A 21,454-nucleotide genomic window follows, 5' to 3' on the forward strand; every position below is an offset into this window, starting at 1 on the left:
CATATTTTATCTTGATGTGTTAACTTTGCCGTTTGAAACAATAAACTGTTAAAAATGCCTGTGTAATCATTATAAATGACTATATAAGAACTTGGGCGATGAAGATATTATAGTTTTTAAGCCGCAAAGTAATTACTTTAAGTATATCTTCGATTAGTATGTGTAAATGAGGGTTACAAACGAATTCCTAAGTATAATGCACTTTAGCACTTGATTTGCAACTTGTGGTAGAAATTCCAAAGAATATATATTTTTTTAAGTTCTATAGTTATACACTTGTAATTAATAAATTTTAATAAATACTTGTGGTTAAAAGCATGTTCTACGCTATATGAGTCGCCGCTTCGCGTTTTCGCTGACAAAAAGTTAAATTAACGTACATACTATTGACTTCCTTCGGATTTCTATCAAAAGTTGTACGAACTTATTATTCAACGAAAAAAAAGTATTTACATACTTACCTAGTTAAGATAATCACTAATAGAGATGAAGACTTAAGATTGTTGTCCAGCTAAATTCTAGTTAGAAATAAAATGTAGCCAAAATTTAATTGATGTTGAATTAATAAAGAATAATGAATTTAAAAAAGTTTTATCATTATTAATCCTAGTGAAAACCGCATGAAAATCAATCCAGTAATTTTTGAATATATAACTTATTTGGGAAAAAGTATAATAAAACACATTTTTTTAATCATGATTTAATGGCAAGATAAAAAAGCGTTAGACTTAAGAATAAGAGACAGCAAATAAAATGTTACTATCACTAAAACTTTCTGACAATACAAAACCTTATCTAGATGATACACAAACACACACTTTCTATTCAAACTGCAATGGAACGCAAACTCGAATTTCCAAGTATCATAAACACTTCCCAACGATCTGATATGCCGTCCTTTCCTAAGATCTTTTCTTTCGACACTCCTATTACTAAAATCTAATTTATTTTGGATCCTCCACAATAACTGTTTCAAGAATAAAATCCAAAATAATTACTGGAAGAATCTGGAAGACCTGATGATTTAAATTTGTGCTTAATTTAGCGGCTATTTTACCAAGCTCACTACACATCTCTGATAATAATTTTTAGTCCGACGCATACAGCCAACTGATCTCGAATCGATTTGCGTTTGCTTTCCATTGCTTCTTACAATACCAGGATGTTAACCAACAATGTTTTAGTGATTGAAATATGATGAGCAGCATGATGAGTTACACTAATGATTTATTACGGTAAGGTTTTCCATAGTCTAACTGTAAAGTAGGCCCACGCTGGTGTTCGTGGTGGGATAGAAAGTTATTTGTAGCTTTTAATAGCACTTTTTCTTGCTTTCCAGTTAGACTGTGGCTTATTCTGATATTATATTATATCTAATTGACTGACATGCTAAGGCTATGGTATGCTTTTTGGTAACAAGGCGAGCTCAATACCCAGACGATGTCTGAGTAGATCTCCATTCGGTTTCCCTTCACCAGAACCCGGTCAACGAGAAACAATTAAGGGTTCCACTAATCAACCAATCGATGACGAAAACATAACAATTATAGCAACAATTCGTCGCAATAACAATTAACAATAACTCCCACAAACTGCAAAGAGCAACGTTCTCTACTTTCGGACCCCTCGTTTAACTGCCGTCATCATACTGAGAATGGAAAACTAACTTTCTGTTAACAGTATGGACACAGTCCCTGCAGATGTTATTCCTGATTACTTCAACAAAGGCAGTCAAACTACAGGGTCTCCTTACTACGTACGTCCAAGTAACCTGCTATGGATTACATTTCTGGATGTGGAAAGTTAAATAATCTAACTCATAGTAATACAGCCAAAAGGCTCATGTATCTTAAGACTAAATGTTTATAATATCAAATAAATACAATTAATTTTAAATTCCAGTCAAAGTTCGGTAATGGTGTGTAAAATAAAATGCATGTCAGTCCTTACTAACCTATGATTACATTTGGCTTTGCTAACTAGATCCAGTAAATGGCCGTTTAGGATCGTGTCTGTGATCATTCTTCACTAAAAGTGCCTTCTACTTTCCAGAAGCAATCCAGTAATTACAGCTTCGAATCTCCTTGTCTGGTCTTGCGAATTTACACATCATTCATCATCATTTCACGATCATATACGACTTATCTTAAAACTAGATGATGCAGCGATAATGATGCGGTGATGATGATACTTGAAAAGAATGGTCTAAAAGAACAAATATGGCACTTAAAGACAGGCAGAAGTTGTAATATTAACAAAACTATCACCAAGGATAGGGTCTTGGTGATCAGCAGTGAAGCCAACCGCCCAACAACGCCGATGATGCTGCTGCCAACACCGGCGGGGTCTTGGAGCGATTGAAAATAAAAACACAATTGCTAAAGAAAGAAAATAAAGATAAGCTATGGGGATGAAGTTATTACTAATGCTGCTGGTTTATATTACCACTATTTTATCCTGATAAATGAAATATAAAGAAATGAATGTGTAAGATGTTAAAAGTCATTTTACAGCTACTATTGATGGTGTCTACCAAAAGGACCTTGATGTTAAACCATATAATGGGAGTTCTTAGATATTATTTTTGAACAATTGGATGATAGAGTTCATTCATTCACATTAGCTTCTACGGTGTTTCGCAATTCTGGGTCTTAAATCGTGTGAGAGTGTCGGTAAACAATGGCTATTTTCGTTAGATATCAGTAATCTAAAGATGTTCAAGATTGTTGATAAAATTATTTCTAAATCGTCAAACATCATTTCGTAATGTCAATCATAAAATGAAACCTGTGTGTTGCTATTGTGTTTGTAAAATTATGTATAATTAACTGCAAAATAAATCCCTATTGCGTGATGTTGACTTAAATTAAATTGAATTAATCAAGTACTAACGACGTTTGCGGGGCCAGTGTAAGTTACCGCAAGGCCAATCCAAGCCCAGAGATGTTATTGAGCTGATATAGATGGTAGCTTGATGATAGGTGGTAAATATTAGATCATTACAATGGAACTTTGGAAATCTTCAGGACTAGGTCACTAAGACCCCATACTGAAGATTCCCAAATGTACAAAAATAGCCAATAAGTGAATGCTTTTTGAACTCCCTGTACCTGTAGAATAAGTAACCGAAACTTAATAGAACGTGCAACCTGTATTTGTGGAGATGTGAGCAGAAACAGAATGCCAGTGTATGGATGATATGAGTGAACTGTGTGTGTGGATCCTGAACGTTAAAAAAACGTGTTTACGAAACCAAATCAGATAATCACCGAGTGTTGAAAAGTAACTCCGTGATCAGCAGTTGGTGGAACCCTCCCTCCCTACCCTCTGGTCGGTGACACTGCTGACATCACCGACCCCGGGCTTGGGTTGGGATAATTTATATGAGATTTGTTAAGTTTTATGTGAGTTTAGATTTGAATGGCATTGTTTTATAAGGCGTTTAATGTCATTGTGATGAATGTGGATGTCCGAGTCCTGGATGGTTGTAATAATCTGAAAATGAATGTATTTTGTCTGTGGTTAAATCTGTTATGTAAGGATGTTGACTTTTTATCTGTGCTGGTGATGGTAAAACTATGGATGACGTTGAACAATAATGGAATGATGATGATAATTAATCTAAAAGCCACAAGGATGGTGTTCGAAATTTCCTGCGGCAATTCTCTGAGTAGCTTCAAACCAGAGGTTTTTCGCATGCCCTAGAGGAGTCCAATAAGTTCCATGTCCTACCATCTAATAATGCTAAAATTATAACCATTTCAACTTCTAAATAAACCCGTATAATATCATGGTCTCAGTGGTTTAGCTTCGCTATCTTATTCTATCCCAGATGTATCCATCAATTTAATTATGTCTGATGTTAAACCGACGACTGTCATCGTCACCACAGCCGGCGTTGCCGAAAACCACCAAAAATTAATCTGGTTACTATTGAAAAGATTTCATGTTTAACTTGAAAATATAGAAGGCTACTACAAAATTGAAGAAGAACAAAAACCTCACGAAGGTTTTGCAAAATCTGTTTCTTCGTGATCAGCAGAAAAACCCCCCCTCCGGCCGGTCGACACTGCTGAAGCCACCGGCCTCGTCGAAACGTCAAGAGGAGGGGTGGTTGAAAGCTGGGGGGTGTATGTTAAACCAGCTTTCAAAGAAACGACAGCTATGCTATCGAAAAATTTGGAGATTATTATAATCCACATATGCTTCGACTTCAAAAGATATTATTCGTGTGACTAAATAGTCTCTGTGGTCAAAATGTATTTAGTCTCGTACTTAGTTTCTCTATGTCCTTATGTCTATAAGATCATAATTTTATGATTCAACAGTAGTGACGACAAACGACACGCCAGTGATCAAATACTAATTATGATTGTCTTAATAAATTCTAACAGACCATCAACCAATAATGTTTATGGACGATATTTGTATTAAAAAACTCAACGCTGAGTTGGACGATGGAGTATGCAGATGATGATGATGAAAATAGGTTGTTAGTCTGTACTCGAAATATTGTGGCTACTCCGGAAAGTGTTGCTGGTGGGAGTCGTTCTAAATCCTATACTAATTATAGCGATGAATAGTTTACATTGATGAAACGATGGTTCAGACATGATGACAAGTGACAATGTCTCCACAATATAGTTGTAGCTCATTTGACCTCTTAACTGTTTCGTTATTCTAGCTGTCGCAGGTGCAGCAGCTGAGCACGAGGTCTCGGGTTCGGAATCGAACCTCGATCTTTTCTTCCAGTTTTACCAAGTAGTTCCATTTTATTGGGTTGCGCGGGTAACTGGGTTAAGACAGAGAAGCAGTCGCTTTTTATTAAACACTGGCACTCAGCTACATCCGGTAAGACTGGAAGCTGATCCGAACATAGTTGGGAAAACGCTCGGGAGATGATGATGATGATGGTTTTGTGCGTACGGCACTCTTTGGGTTGTAGCTGAAAGCTAGTTGTTGTTGTTGCTAGTTTTTTTGTTTACTGCGTCTTTTCTTGTTCTATTTTTAATTTGTTTTTGTACTGTGCCAATTATTTATTTTTCTTTCTAAAGTAGAACCTAAAACTAACTAAGCTTATGTGCTACATAAACGTACATTTATGATAGCAGTAAGCTTGTCCAGAAGGTTGGTAAACATGATTTGGAATGTAAAGAAATACAGAGTTATGGTTGTTGAGAGCTGATATGGCCACGTCTGATTATGATCGTATTTTATAGAATTCTATTGTGATTATGGATGCATGATGGTATGAATAAGTGAACATTTCAGATTGTATGATGGCGTTGTATGATAATAATGCAGGTCCCATTTTGATGCTCACCGATGACAAAGTATCATGACATTAGCTATACGGTGATGACTAACGGTAGGTATAAAGGCTGACGTACCGTGTGATAACGGCATCAGGCTTAGAATCTTGAGGCCAACCCTCATATAAGCATAGTGATACACTCAGAAGCAACAGTTGCAAACGGTTTTTGCACAACAAAGTCACCTGATCGCTGTTTGTTGTGCTTAACAGTTTGGAGCTCTTACTGTACCGTACCAAGTATTTCAATTTGCTATTATGCGACTGGCCATTTTGATGCTGGTGAATCATCTTAGTGAGACAAAAATAGCAATGTTGTCACACTTCGGTGATTAGTGCTATTAAACCCTGATGACTAATGATGAAAGGGGGAGATGTGGCTTGCCAAAAAGGAACCGACAGTGGAAGGACAGGAATCGAAGATAAAACCTAATTTAATTTAAGGCACTAGTGAGTTAGGTTTTAGGTTCGTAAACAGCGTAAGATTACCCTTCTCCGTTCACACAGGTGACAGTGCTGATGCCAACTATGGAATGTATACAACAGAAGTGACCAGCTGGATTTGACTCCGGATCTACTAAGTCAAGTGATAGCTGCGTGTGGAGAGACGTTTGACCCATAAATATGAATCAAGTGCTTTTACTAAACTGGTTGGTCACCCCTGGTACGTGGAACCGGGATCTTTAGACCGGCCATACATAAGAGTCTTGAAGCACTCAGAAACTATATTTTTAAAGAATATCCTGCACATAGAATTCCTAGTTCAATATGCATTCATCCCTTAAAGTCAGTTCCTGAATGAAGTATGGTCGGTATTGCTCTTGATGAACTCATTTGGGGTGAACTCGTCGAACCACCCATATGAAGTCACCAAGAACATCTTTCCTCTTGAGACAATCGACACATTAGATCTAATGTGTCGAGTGTATTTGTGTGCAAAAAACCAACCCAACCGGTAGGCTTTCCTTCAGAATCCGATGTACAAAAATTAAGACAAGAGAAACAACATCAAATATTGTCATTTAAAAGCATGTTTCATAAAGTTCATTTGTACATACTCTACACTTCAAGAAACGGGATGTTATTAATGGTACTGACTCGTTTATTCGGATCACTTCATTTCAGATTTTTAATAACGCAACCTCAGTTGCATAGCAGAGTGTCAAAAGCTAATCAATTGATTGTTTATTCAGTAATGATTTTTGTACTGATTAAGTGCCCATTTACCCCGAATTTTAGTGTTTTTACTCTCTGTTAAAATGGAAACTACGCCGTTTGTGTGAGCTCGCGATGCAGCACTGATCCAGGCTGGATGGAGTCAGCGCGTCCTGGCCAGACCTCTTCTCCTAGTCGATCAGCAGCAAAAACACTGGACAGACGTTTCTCAGAGCCCAGAAGCTTCAATAGACGATCAGTTTCGGAAAGAAATAATGCTTCTCCAGAACGATATGACCGATTTAAGGTGTCTTCAAGTTTAAGAAATTGACATTTGACTGGTGTTGAAGTGTCACAGTAGCTTCGTAATGTTCGCGGTGTGACTGTAAATGAGGGTAATGAACGACCAAGACGAGCAGGCAGCGGATTGCATCCACACAATCTCGCCAATATTCCAAACTTAACCCCCAGGCATCGCCAAGTACGGCTCCGATTTGCCCGAGCTCACGTCGATTGATCACACGATCAAAGAAAGGTTCTTCTAATTATAACTATATAAGTAATAAAACCGAAGCAGAAAACAAACTCGTTCTTACTAGCTCCATGCATACCACACGCAAACATACACATACACATACACACACCCTCTCACACACACACACATACACACACACACTGCCCTAGATCTTCACAACCATTTTATAACCAAAAGCGGTCCAGCCATTCTTTTAGTGAGACTATAGAACAGCTCATCCTAAAACACCCCAATTACAATACTTATTGGGTTATAATCATAATACACTGAATTTTTAATGTAACATGTTTATGCATTCTTATTTAATAATGTAGTTATCCAATTCTCTTATTCAACTCGCATTCTCAAGATCCAGGCTTTAGCTTAGTTTATGGGTCACTGCAAAAAAAAAATGTAATTTTTGACGAATATTTTAAATTTTAATTCTCCTCGATAAGAAAGTTCTTTGATAACGATTGTATCAAAGAACTTTCTTATCGAGGAGAATTAAAATTTAATCAAAAATTTAAGCAATCGTTCTCCCTCACATCTGAAAACTTTCCTACGCCCATCGTTTCCATAACTACTGATTTTATGCCCGTCAAAGAACAGGACGACCTTCCATTGATCGAGTGTCCAATATACGTGAGCATGGGCCAATCGAAACAGTGCTTAGCTATGTTTGGGGATTCATTTTGGACCATTAGCGAATTTGTGAGGATGAAATCCGCTTTCTGCACTTCTTCGTCGTACAATGCACTCATTCACAGCAATACCGTGACTATTACGAAGTTCCTGTTCAACACTTCAGCAACAGTCAAATGTCAATTTCTTAATCTTGTAGACACCTTAGACCGAGCACCTCGTTCTAAAGTAGCCTTATTTCTTGCCGAAATCGATGGGCTATTGAATCTTCCAGTCTCTAAGAAACTGCCGTCCACTGCTTTTGCTGCCAATCGGAATAGGTGAAGATGTCAGGCCGAGACGCGCTGACTCAGTCCAACCTGGATCAGTGCTGCAACGCGAGTGCACACAAATGCCGTAGTATCCATTTTAACACAGAGTAAATACAATAACACTCAACGTAAATTGGCACTCATTCAGCACAATAACCCATGACTGAATAAACAATATATTGACAAGCTTTTAACACCATGTTATGCCACTGAGACTGCGTTAGTAAGCATCAGCGATCAACTGACCCGAATAAACGAATCAGCATCATCAACGACGTCCCATTTATTGAAGGGTAGGCTATGAACAAATGAAATTTATGAAGCATACTTTCAAATGACATTATTTGTTGTTGTTTGTCTCGTCTTAATTTTTATATATCGCGTTCCGAGGGAAGCATACGGAATGGGTCGATTTTTTTTGCACGCAAGTACATATTATCGACAGCACAGGAAAGACTGCTGTTGGTGGTACAATATTATCCCCTTACGATTTCCTTTTTGGCGGCCTCTGGTCGAACGTGGTAGAATACGTAACATGTTAGTTGGCAGAAACTGCGACTAACTACCAGTGTCTAAATCCACTTCCGCTCCCTTCCACCAGTTAGCTGAAGTCAGTGTTAATAACGTAAAAGACCGAGTACTTTCAGGCCAGTCATGCAGCTTGATAAAATCGTGCCTACCGCTTCAATCTGAGAAAGCAAAATAAATTCTGCAACAGAATTGATTATGCTTTACAGTTTGAAGTAATAGACAAAACTGTTTCAAGCAGGTGATGCACGACCAGCCGTATTGCTCTTGCTGAATGCCCTCTATGTTCAGACAGGCTACTATATGTAGATGTTCTTTTTAAACTGTTACTGCTTCGTTGGTCTAGATGTCGCAAGCGCGGCTGCTGTGCTCGAGGTCTCGGGTTCGATTCCCGGGTCGGACCTAAATCGCTTTGTGGGTTTTAGAAACTTTCACAAAGCAGCCCGGGACCTGGAAGTTGGTGATTAATCCACCCGTGCAACTGAGAGCAAGTAAATGTCGACCCTGCCCTTCATCTCTCTCTGGTGATGTCGGATTGCCGTCCCACTGGGCTATGAGAGTGAAGGAATAGTGAGTTCACTAGTGTCTGCGCAAATGCTTGTGCACTATAATATGTCCTGCGCAGTTGGCTGATCTCCTTACACTAGAAAGGCCGCCGTGGTCGATAAATCGGCTTGAAGGGCATCAATGGATGGGAAGATGGCCTTGTCTTTGGTGCAGGAAGATGATGTTATATTGCCGGATGTTATATAATTATGTTGTTGAATGACAAAAGAGGCTATGGTAATTAGTCATCTAAATACTAAAAGGTCTTACTAGTATGTCTCAATTATGTTCATAGCATTTTGGTATGCTGGATTTATACATACTTAGAGCTAAATGTCATGTTGTGATGATAGCTATGAATGTATTACTGCTATGAATTGTTACTTGAAACAATACTATTCTATGATATCATTGTCGCGTTGGATGTAAGAATCTGATATTATGATATTGACACTACTTTTAGGCATGACTTATTTTATTTAAGCTATTGCTTTCATGTTACGCGAATGTGATGTTTTTGATTAATGATGACTGTTGAAAAGCAGTTTGGAACAGATATTTCCTTGTGAAGAGTTGTAATTTTGGTGTTAAGAGACGAAGCTATGATGACAGTATTACGTCATTAGCCTTTTTGTAGTCCCACTGCAGGGCACGGGCCTCTTCTCATACAGTGAAGAAATGAGTGTTCATCACTACGCTGGCTCAGTGCGTATTGACTATCCAGATTTCTTCAAGTAGTTTTGATGAATGATCTGTTCCAACTGCTTCGTATTATGTCCTTCGTATTCGAGAGTTAATGCAACGATGTTGTATGCAGATGTTTCATGAGTATTTATTGTTGTTAACCAGATCACAGCAGTTGCTTAATGCTCGGCCATTTAATAGTCATCGAGCCCTAATCGCAATTAGTCTTAATCTAGGGATAGTGTTCGTAATTATTAATCTAAGTTGTTAAGTTCAAAAAATAGTACATGCTACAATAACGATGGAATTATTTAGCTTAGCTTCTGATCAAATAGATTTAAAAATACCTAATTGAAGATTTTAAATGTTCTATGTTAAAAGTATTCCTAGTTTTAAGCGGCTTTACAGATGAATGATTTTAGCACACTTTGATTCTTTCGCTCATACTTAATAAATTAATTTTACACTACCCCTTACTAGTGATCTTTTCACGTCATCGTCAGAGTATTATTATTTCGTCTTAAGCCTTTTCACTGGATCTTATGTGACAAAGGCACAATTTGGATTGGTAATTGCCAAAATTGAAACTTGTGTCGTCGAAGCATATTTTGGATTTTTCAATGAGTGGTGGAAGTCTCATCAATCATCTTCAAATTGATTTGAATTATTTTTGTTTATAAAATTGATAATTTTGATGCATTTTTTGAAAATTTATTTTTAGGTAGGTATTTATTTATTTATTTATTCATTTATTTTTTTCTTACAAAATTTTTATTTATTTATTTTTTTTTATAAATAATTAGCTTTTCCAATTGGGTTATGGTATTTCGTTAACGTTTTTGAAAATTTTTACTTTATTTAATTTTTTCTTTGGATGTTTTTTATTAAAATTGATTTCCGACTTTTCTGAAAAAGCTTTTCCAGTCGGGTTATTTTGAAATATGATTTTTACTTTACTTATTTTTTTTCGAGCAATTAATAGTTTTTATTAAATGGTTATCCCGCCATTGTTCGGTCGTCAGAGCCTCGTCGGTCGCTGCAGGGTGTACCACGTGCAGGTGAGGTTGGCGATTGAAGAACCTGATGTTGCTCGTTCCCCCTTACACCCCTCTATTCTAAATTAAATTAAGCAAACCCAACAAATTATCATACTTCAAATCAATTCCGTAAATTACGATGATGTGTGTAGGTATGGCATTTTATGGGTGTATAGATTTAATTTCTGTTTATTGCTGAGGATTATGTGTTGTTTAAAGCAGCGTAAATAAAATGTTAGGGTCTTAGTTCACAACGTGGCGTGGTACTTAATGTTAGAGTACTTTACGTTGCGTTAGTATTCAAAACGTTCACTTTACTAAAAGGGGGTGTAAAAAAGACCGGTCACCGCAGATAAACTTGAAGTGACAAGAGATTTTTACGATTTGTGCGTATCAACAGCAAATGTAAACGTAGAATACTAAGATGGTGTAATTAGAAGCCTCGTTATGAACTAGACATAAGTTAGTGGATAGAGAACATAACAGCTTTCTACACCTTAGATATCCAAATATCATGTAGTTTTTCCACGAAGAGGTAACGCTTCCCGGGCTTTGACTTACAATAGTGTAAACACACAGGTCCCGACACAACGCTTGAAGGGGCCTGAAATTTTTACTTGTGCGCATTAAATTGAAAATCTAGGCAACTGAGAAAGTTAGCACGTCTTGGAAAAACTGTACACATGATTACTGAGTATCTAAAATACGATAGAAAGTGGTTGAAATGTCATTAAATATCCGGCTATTTGTGAGTCAGAAACTTAATATAAGAAAATAAAGGTTTTACTAAATGAAACTACTAACTAACTCATAATACTGAATCGAAAAACTTAATACTACAAACTTAAAAAACTACTGTCAAAATAAATCCCAACTAAGATGGCACTGCTGGAAATTAAGTTTAAGTTAAATGAAAGGACTTTTAAATAAAAGGTACGATTGCCAGCGATCCCTAATTCAAACTATGAAAGATTAACCAACTGCAACGCAAAGACCAAGATTTTTTTTTCTCCGAGTGGGAAGCGTACAAAAGATTCTAGTACCCAAACATAGACGAAAGGGTCTCGTCAAAAATTTTGTTATTATGGCCTCAAACACGTATCGGTATGATACCGATCTTTGTGTTGCAGTTTATTAAGAAAGAATAGATAACGAGTAGAGAGAGCTAGAATTAAAAAAACAATAAGTAACAGTTAAAAAAGGAAAATAAACATAAGAACATAAAAGAAGAAGTAAACATGATAGTGAGAGACAAAACGAAAAGACAGTCAAAAATATACTTGAAAAGCCTAAATAAGGGATGGTGTTATAGCCAGCGATGTTACTGCAGCGTACAATGGAAGTAGGACTACCAAGCTTTGATGGAGGTCGCTTGGTGATGCCAGACTCTTTGAACTGGAGTCACCCGAGTCGGCTTGGGACGTCAGAGCCTCGTTGGTTGTAGCGGGGTGCACCGCGCGCAGGTGAGGTTGACATTGGGTGAACTGGTTGGTTGGCGTTACCCCTTACACCCCACCCTCATGCACCGCTGTGAGAAGGAGGTTCCCACAGCGGTAGCATGAGGGGAACCAACTGATTGTCCAGCCAAACAGACGTCTGTTTGACTGAAGAATCAGCTGTCGGTTCTTTGTTTGCTAGACAAATGGATGAGTTCGATGTACTGGTGTTGGACATCCCCACGTCATTTTTGTGTAAATGGCACGATTGTACATCTCTAAAAATGATTTCTTATACTGGAAATGCGGATAATACCGGTTATTACTGATTTAGTTAAAATTTGTATTTATCAGTTTTCTCAGAGATTGTTACGATCACAAGGTTTTCGTAACGTCCAGGAGTGGTGAATGATAAAATATGAATGAACTTAGATAATTAGATGAATTTTGACAAATATTGCAAAAATTGAAAACAAGTATAAATGATGGTGAAAGTCATCGCTGCATCATATAAAATGTTAAATAACTGTTTAACCCTACAAAATAATGAAGTAGAAAATACTTAAGCTGATAATAACTAAATCATTGGATTTTTAAATGCCTGATAATGTAAGTAAAATAATGAAATGCTTAACCTAATATTTGGTTATTTATTTGGGATTATTTTACACTTAAGATATACTATTTTTGAATACATTAAAACCATTAAAATATGTAAATAAAGCTGCTCCAAATGCACATGATTACTTAATTTTCCAAAACTTATCTTTTAGACTTATATATATATATATACTTAACAGTCTGTTTTAGGCACAAAAGTGCTTCATCCAACTACATCCAATCAACTGTGCACTTGAAGTTAATTTTACTTAAGAAAGCCGAATACATTAATTTTATATATTTCAGCATAGCCTGGAGACTAGTAGAGAAAATAACAATGTCTTCCAGGTAACCTAAATATCGATCTAACCATACATTTTTTTAATATTAGTCTAAATTAGGGTTAAATAGCTATTATCACAATGTGTAGCCTTTAGACTGTTAACTACTAGTATACACAATACAGTTTATATGCACTCTTCACTTTAACGAGAGCTGCTAAAACGCCTTGCTCATATCAAGCAGCGTAGGACAAAACAGTTACACCATAACATATGACCGTAGGACACGTAATATATATGCTTTTACTTAAATAACGCATTACGTTATTCAATACATTTAATATCATGATATTGAAGAGATCCAACGAAGCTACGTAGAAATATTACAAATCTTTCACGATGCAAATGAATATACAGTGAATGTTACATACAAGCTGTTGATATGAATCCGTGCAAAATTCAAGGACCTAATTATGCTAAAAATGATTCTCGACCTAAATCGACAATAAAAGTTCGTATTTTTTTATACGGAAATCCGTCAGTGTCACCCAGCCGTAATGGATAATATTAAACTCGGCGCGTGTATTACTGGCCTTAAAACCGCGCTGTTCTCTCACACAAACGCAAACACAAACATACGCAACTATCATTTATAGATTGTATTCATAAAATTCGGTTAATTCAGAAATACGATTAAATTAAAAGAACAAAAAAAAACAATAGGTATCAATTATTTCCTGCATGCAATACTTTCAATTGATTATTTACGTATTTTATGCCAACCTCCTTGAATTTTGTTACTGTTACAGTCTTTTTATCGCTGGGCTCAGGCCACCTCTCACACGGAGAAGGATTGAGCATTAATCACCACGCTTGCTCAATGCGGGTTGGTGATTTCAGACTATAATATATAGTCCAGGTTTCCTCAAGATATTTTTCTTCACATTTCTATCAGCCATTGGTGTCCAAGATATACTTATAGAATTTTCTTGAATTTTGCATGGATGCAAATCAACAGCTTGTGTACTAACCAAAATAAATAAACTATTACTAAATAGATGATTGATGATGAACCTTATCTTAATGAACGACAAGCGGTAGTGCGGTAGCGGAGTACATACGGATGTTCATGTTATATTTACACGATGATGAGTTGTATTGCCAATCATACCAGAATTATATTGTACAGCCTAAATTAACTTTGCGCCCAAAGCAGCAAAATACTAATACTATGTAAGTCATTTTTCAACGAATGGTGGGGCTGAAGGATGCTTATACCTTATACCTAGTCAAGCAGTAAGGTCAACTTTGCTGGTTGATTAGGTACAAGCAGCTTCCTTCTTCTATTACTTTTAAACGGAAAACAACACGAAATGTGCCTACAGGGGTCTCACAGTGTATTTCCCCTTCGTATGCATTTCTATCTGCTTGATTCTATTCACATGCTATGTACATGCGGGTCTCTTTACTTTTGTTACATGGTCTTTCATTTCTCGCCTGTGTTCCGGAATTCTTATCCTAGCTGTTGTCACATTTCATAATGACAAATTAAAATTGTTTTAGCAGGCTGACAATTTTGATTTTTATAATACATTATTTTTTTTATGTTTAATTCTGAATGTCTCATTTCGTAATAGAATCTTTGAGCTGATGATGACGATGATGGTAAATGATCCTTAGGACCAAATTTTGGAAGACTGTAGGTAATTTTGACGTTTTAAAAATACCAGTAGTTGGTGTATTTGAAACTAATGATTTGTCTCTGACTATGGAGTGTTTTAAACCAAGAACATATGTACTGTGATACTTATGCAGTGAATACTGAGTAAGTTAGTCGCTATTTTTCTGATTTATTTATTGGTTTACAGTGCAAATGAGCGATTCTATCACGAAATAGAGGTTATTTGAAATTATTTAACACGATAAACTTGGAGCCTCAAGGTATGATATACGGCATAATATTTAGGTAGCAAAAGAACGGAGGGCACTGGTTTGTTTAACCAAACTGGATTAATGGGAAAATGTTACAATGATTATTGGTATTATAATAATTATTTTATCTATGTACAATCTACGAATTTGCCTTATTGCAATGCCCTTGTAAAACCTCATAAGTATACCTACTTAATGGAATGATGTTGAATTGTATGGAAAAAACGTTGATGTATGGTAATGCATTTATCAACTATAATGAATTTGTGATTTACCCGTAAGGAGAACCCATTTCCATTATTATATGTACAGCTTTGTATATGAAGAGTAGAAACATACAAAATCTAATTAATTTCGTAATGCAGAACAACTTGATTAAATCACTTATTAAGGAAATGGGGTAAATGTGAAAAATAACAAGAAAATAATGTGTAAATAATACTAACTACATATCTAGTTCTATTGTAAATGAAATTATTTTTGTATGTAAAAATAATAAGTGTGTATATTATAAAACCATGGTTATTGATTATATACCCATGCTGCATCTGTAAGTCTATTAAGGAGTATAAAAGTCACATTGTGTGATCTGCTGGAAGTACTTAATACAACAAACTGAACCCGTTTTTTTTGTCTTAGAAAAGTTCTATTTAAAACTCAACCTTTTTCTGTAGTACCTATATAATATTACATGTCATCTTAGGTGAAGTGTGTTTATATTCTTCTTGACGTTATACGGTAAACTGAACTTAAACCCGTCTGCATTACCATGGAACACAAACTAATTTTATCCCTACTAATCCCTACTAATATTATAAATGCGAAAGTAACTCTGTCAGTCTGTTACGCTTTCACGTCTAAACCACTGAACTGATTTTAATAAAATGACATTGGGCAGATTGGTATACCCCACCAATAGCGATGTCATACATATCATTGGATAGGCCTTTTTGTGTAGAACAATATTTACTATGACAGCTTTGCTGAAATGTTTGTCCGTTCTTTTTTTTATTTTATCTATATCTCAGAACGGACAAACAATAGAACAAAGCTGTCATAGTAAATGTTGTTCCAGTTAAAAATACCTATCCATCGATATGCATGACTTTGTTATTGGTGGGGTTTATCATTATGCTCAATCAATATCCAGTTGGTACAGTATAAGGTTGAAATGCTAAATAATAGTAACAATTATGGACCCTAACGGGCACAGCGGCACAGCGGGTAGGACTCAGGAGACTTACACTTAGTGGAACTTAGTTTTTCCTCTAAAAACTTGAGATATCAATCGATTATTAAGTTAACTTTAGTTTAACTTTTGCACAGTTTTTGATCTATATCTCAGAACGGACAAACATTTCAGCAAAGCTGTCATAGTAAATGTTGTTCTACATAAAAAGGCCTATCCAATGATATGTATGACATCGCTATTGGTGGGGTATACCAGGTCCCATATATTTGTGCCCATTGTCCTTTGGTACAGAGATAGAGTTGACCTTGAGAAAGAACGTAGGGTAGTTTTTATCCCGGACTCTTAAAGAATTCTCTTGGAAACGCGATATAGCCGAACTCTACGCGAAGCCGCGGGCGGAAGCTACTTTACAAAAAAGTAACTCTCGGTTTAATATTATGCAGTGACGAGTACAAAAGTAAAAGTCAGATTTCGTTGAGTAAATGATAGTTATGCCAGAAAAATAAACCCGATTCTGATGGGCATGGATTAACGTCTGAAAACAACCATCTTTCTTTTGCATGGAGTAATGAAAATAATACATAACGGAAAAACGAAGTTCTTCCAAGAAACTAAACCCGTTTCTATAATTTGATGAGCTGTTGATAGATAACTAAATCAGTCTCTATTGTATGCGAGAGGTGATCAAAACAATTTATCTCGTCTTGCTTTAGTGTATGAATTATTTCCAATAACTTATACCATTTCCATTATTTTATGCGTAAAATGAACCCGTTTATGTTATGTGTATGAAATGTCGACAACAAACTTAACCATTTCTATTACTTTTATAAAGTGATGCAAGATGATATAATATAATGTTCTTGTTCATTTTTAATTATTATTGTTCTCGATGTGTACACCTACAATAGGCGGAGCAAAAAAGGTTTTTATAACAACTCATGTTTTTTTATATATTTTATTGTTAGTAATTAGCTGTTAGTAATTAGCTGTTGGTGTGCCAATAAAAATAAAATAATAAATAAAAGCATGAACCCATTTCATGAAATCATACCATCAGAATACACCCGTTTCTGTTTAATTTATGAAGAAATGACAGAAAAATAAATCCGTTTCTATTATATGTATGAAGTAAGCAAAGAAACTAAATCCGTTCTGGTTTTACGTATGAAGTATACCAGAAAATGAACCCGTTTTGTTGAATGTATGAAATGATGCCTGAAAACTGAACCCATTTCTAGTGGCTTTATGAAAAGATGCAAGACAATTAACTCATCTCTGTTATATGCGTGAAATGAACCCGTTACTGTCACATTTATGAAGTAGTGCCAGAAAAATGAACCCGTTTTATTGAATGTATGAAATGATGCGTGCAAACTGAACCTATTGCATTTGCCTTTTTAAAAGATGCATGACAATTAAATCATCTCTGTTATATGAGTGAAATGAACCTGTTACTGTTACATTTATGAAGTCGGTTTTGCTCTACTTATGAAGTGATTTGAGGAAACTAAACCACATTTCTGTTGTCCGTATGAAGTGATACTGGAAATATGAACCCATTTCTGTTATGTGTGAAGGGACGTCAAAAAAATGAACCCGTGTCTGTGTTATGTAATTAAAGTAATGACAAGAAACTGAACCCGTTTCTTTGATACGTGTAAAGTAATGCCCTTAAAATAAACCCGTTTCTGTTCCTTGCGTGAAATGACACCAGCAGAATAAACCCGTTTCGATTACATTTATAAAGGCATTTCAGAAAAATAAATATTTTCTCTTATGTGTACGAACAAAAGCGTATTACATTTATGAAAAACATCCAGAAAATGAACCCGTTTTTGTTGAAAGAATTACGCCAGAAAAAAACCCTTTTCTGTTATGTATTAACGACAAAAACTTAACCCGTGTCTAATATATTTGTAAAGTGATGTCAGAAAATAAACCCGTGTATGTAGAATGCTTGGAATGATACCAGCAAAATGATTCCGGTTTTTTAATGTGTATGAAGTAATATGTTTCTGTTATATGTGTCAGATGATGAGCGAGAACCTGATCTGTTTCATCTATATTTGTAAAGTTATGAATGAGAAATAAACTTGTACCTCTGAGCTGTGGGAGGTGATGAACTCAACCCTTTGTCTTATTTGTGAAAGATAATGAGTGAAGACTTAACCCGTTTTTTTACAAGCTTTTATTACAAGCTTTTATTATTACAAGCTTTTATTATTACAAGCTTTTATTTAACTTGGAATGTATGTATGTATGTATGTATGTAACTATGTGTGTTCGGGTGGAATTTTACAACTCAATTTTAAGGCACTTGCCCTCAACCGATTGAGCTGAAATTTTGCATACATGTTTAGTTTGGATGACAATGCATGTTAAGCTATGTGACGTCATCCTAAATCCAACATGGCTAAATATACAAGATGGCGGACTTCTTATTTTTAGGGTACCTATACAATATGAGTATCAAATGAAAGGGATTGACAAGTAGAACACATTGCACTTTACGAAATAAAAATCCAAGATGGCCGCCGCTACAAAATGATGAACAACCTATTTTTTTCAATCCCATCCATATGGGTATCCAATGACAGGGCTTGACAAGTAGAATAAAGTGCACTTTACCAAATCAAAATCTAAGATGACCGCCGTTACAGAATTTAGAATTAGGAACTTACCAGGTGAAAACTAAAAAGTATAAAATAAATTGAGGTAAAAAAAATCTTTAAAAACAAGCTTTTATTTAAATGCACTAAAAAGAAAATAATAAACTTTTACTGTAACTTTACTGTCAACTTATAACGACATTTCAAATTTAACATATCTGACACAATTTATATGTTTTAAAAGCTTGTCGCGATTTTACTAAGGAAGTAAATACGAGTACTTAAATCTCGCGACAAGCTTTTAAAATGTATAAATTGTGTCAAATATGTTAAATTTGAAATGTCGTTATAAGTTGACAGTAAAGTTACAGTAAAAGTTTATTATTTTCTTTTTAGTGCATTTAAATAAAAGCCTGTTTTTAAAGATTTTTTTTACCTCAATTTTTCTTATATGTATGAGATTATAAATGAAAACTTAACCCATTTTCTTATCTGTGTGAAATGGTAAAAGAGGACTGACTCCTTTCTGCTATGTGTGTGAAATGATGAATGAGAAATAAACCCATTTCTTTTATGTCTGTGAGGTGATGAATGAGAACTGAACCCGTTTCTGTTCCGTGTGAGATGATAAAAGAGGACTAACTCCTTTCTGCTGTGTGTGAAGTGATGACAAGAAACTTAACCCGTTTCTGTTATACGAGTATGTGCCAGATGAAGAACGAGAACTTAAACCATTTACGTAACAGTGTGAGGTGACGAATGAGAACTAAACCCATTTCTATTACCTGTGTGAGGTGATGAAAGAGGACCGACTCCTTTCTGTTCTATGTGTAAAGTGATGAGTTAGAAATAAACCCGTTTTCTGTTGTGTATACGAGATGATGAGAGAAAACTAAATCTTTCCATGTTATTAATAAGAAGTCAGAATGAGAACTTAACCCGGTTTTTATCTATGTGTGGTGATGAATAAAAACTTAATTTGGTTACTTATATGTGTGTGGTGATTATTGAGAACTTAACCTATTTCTGTAATATGTGTAAGGTGATGAGTGAGCACAAACCCAAATCTGTGAACCGCTTGAGACTCTAAATGAGAACTAAACCCGTTTCTTTTACATTAGTAAAGTGATGTCAGAAAAATGAACCCGTTTCTGTTACGTGTATGAAGTGATGACTAGAAACTTAAACCCGTATCTATTATGTGCATGATGTGATGATAATAAACCCCTTTCTGCTATTGGTAGTTATGTAATGTGATGAGAGCAGACTTAACCTGTTTCTATTATAATTATGAAGTGATTCCCGCAAAAAAAAGATCCCGACGAATTGACAACTTCCTCCTTTTTGGGAAGTCGGTTAAAAATGAACCCGAATTTGTAACATTCATGAAGTGATGCCAACAACATGAACACGTTCCTGTAACAGTTCTCTTAATTCATTCCTGTTATAAGAATGATATGATGAAAAGAAACTAACTACATTTCTATTATTGTAGGAACTGATGCAAGTTCTGTATCTATTAATTAGTAGAGTTTTGATGAAACTCTGTTTTGTATTATGTAAATTAATCTTTACCTTAAAATTTTTGTATGCCATTATGGCGGGTCATAGCTGTGTACAATTTAAAAGCCATGTAACAACTCACTGTTAACCTATGTACCACAATAAAAAATATTTTTATTTGTATTTACTATACTATTTACGTTACAATTATTTGTGAAGTGGTGACTGAGAACTAAAACCATTTCTGTTGTTTGTTTGAAATGAGGAGTGAGAACTGAATCCATTTCTGATGTTTGTTTGAAATGAGCAGTGAGAACTGAATCCGTTTCTGTAGTTTGTTTGAAATGAGCAATGAGAACTGAATCCGTTTCTGTTGTTTGTTTGAAATGAGCAGTGAGAACTGAATCCGTTTCTGTTGTTCGTTTGAAATGAGCAGTGAGAACTGAATCCGTTTCTGTTGTTTGTTTGAAATGAGCAATGAGAACTGAATCCGTTTCTGTTGTTTGTTTGAAATGAGCAGTGAGAACTGAATCCGTTTCTGTTGTTTGATGGAAATGAGGAGTGAGAACTGAATCCGTTTCTGTAGTTTGTTTGAAATGAGGAGTGAGAACTGAATCCGTTTCTGAAGTTTGTTTGAAATGAGGAGTGAACTGAATCCATTTCTGAAGTTTGTTTGAAATGAGGAGTGAACTGAATCCATTTCTGAAGTTTGTTTGAAATGAGGAGTGAGAACTGAATTCATTTCTGTTGTTGTTTTGAAATGAGGAGTGAGAACTGAACCCGTTTCTGTTGTTTGTTTAAAATGAGGAGTGAGAACTGAATCAGTTTCTGTTTATTGATTGAAATGAGGAGTGACAACTGAATCCATTTCTGTTGTGGGTTTGAAATGAGGAGTGAGAACTGAATCCGTTTCTGTTGTTTGTTTGAAACGAGGAGTGAGAACTGAATCAGTTTCTGCTGTTTGATTGAAATGAGGAGTGAGAACTGAATCCGTTTCTGTTGTTTGATGGAAATGAGGAGTGCGAACTGAATCCGTTTCTGTAGTTTGTTTGAAATGAGGAGTGAGAACTGAATCCATTTCTGTTGTGGGTTTGAAATGAGGAGTGAGAACTGAATGCGTTTCTGTTGTTTGTTTGAAATGAGGAGTGAAAATTGAATCCGTTTCTG

This window comes from Helicoverpa zea, chromosome 31, assembly GCF_022581195.2.
Source record: "Helicoverpa zea isolate HzStark_Cry1AcR chromosome 31, ilHelZeax1.1, whole genome shotgun sequence".
In the NCBI taxonomy this organism is placed as follows: Eukaryota; Metazoa; Arthropoda; class Insecta; order Lepidoptera; family Noctuidae; genus Helicoverpa; species Helicoverpa zea.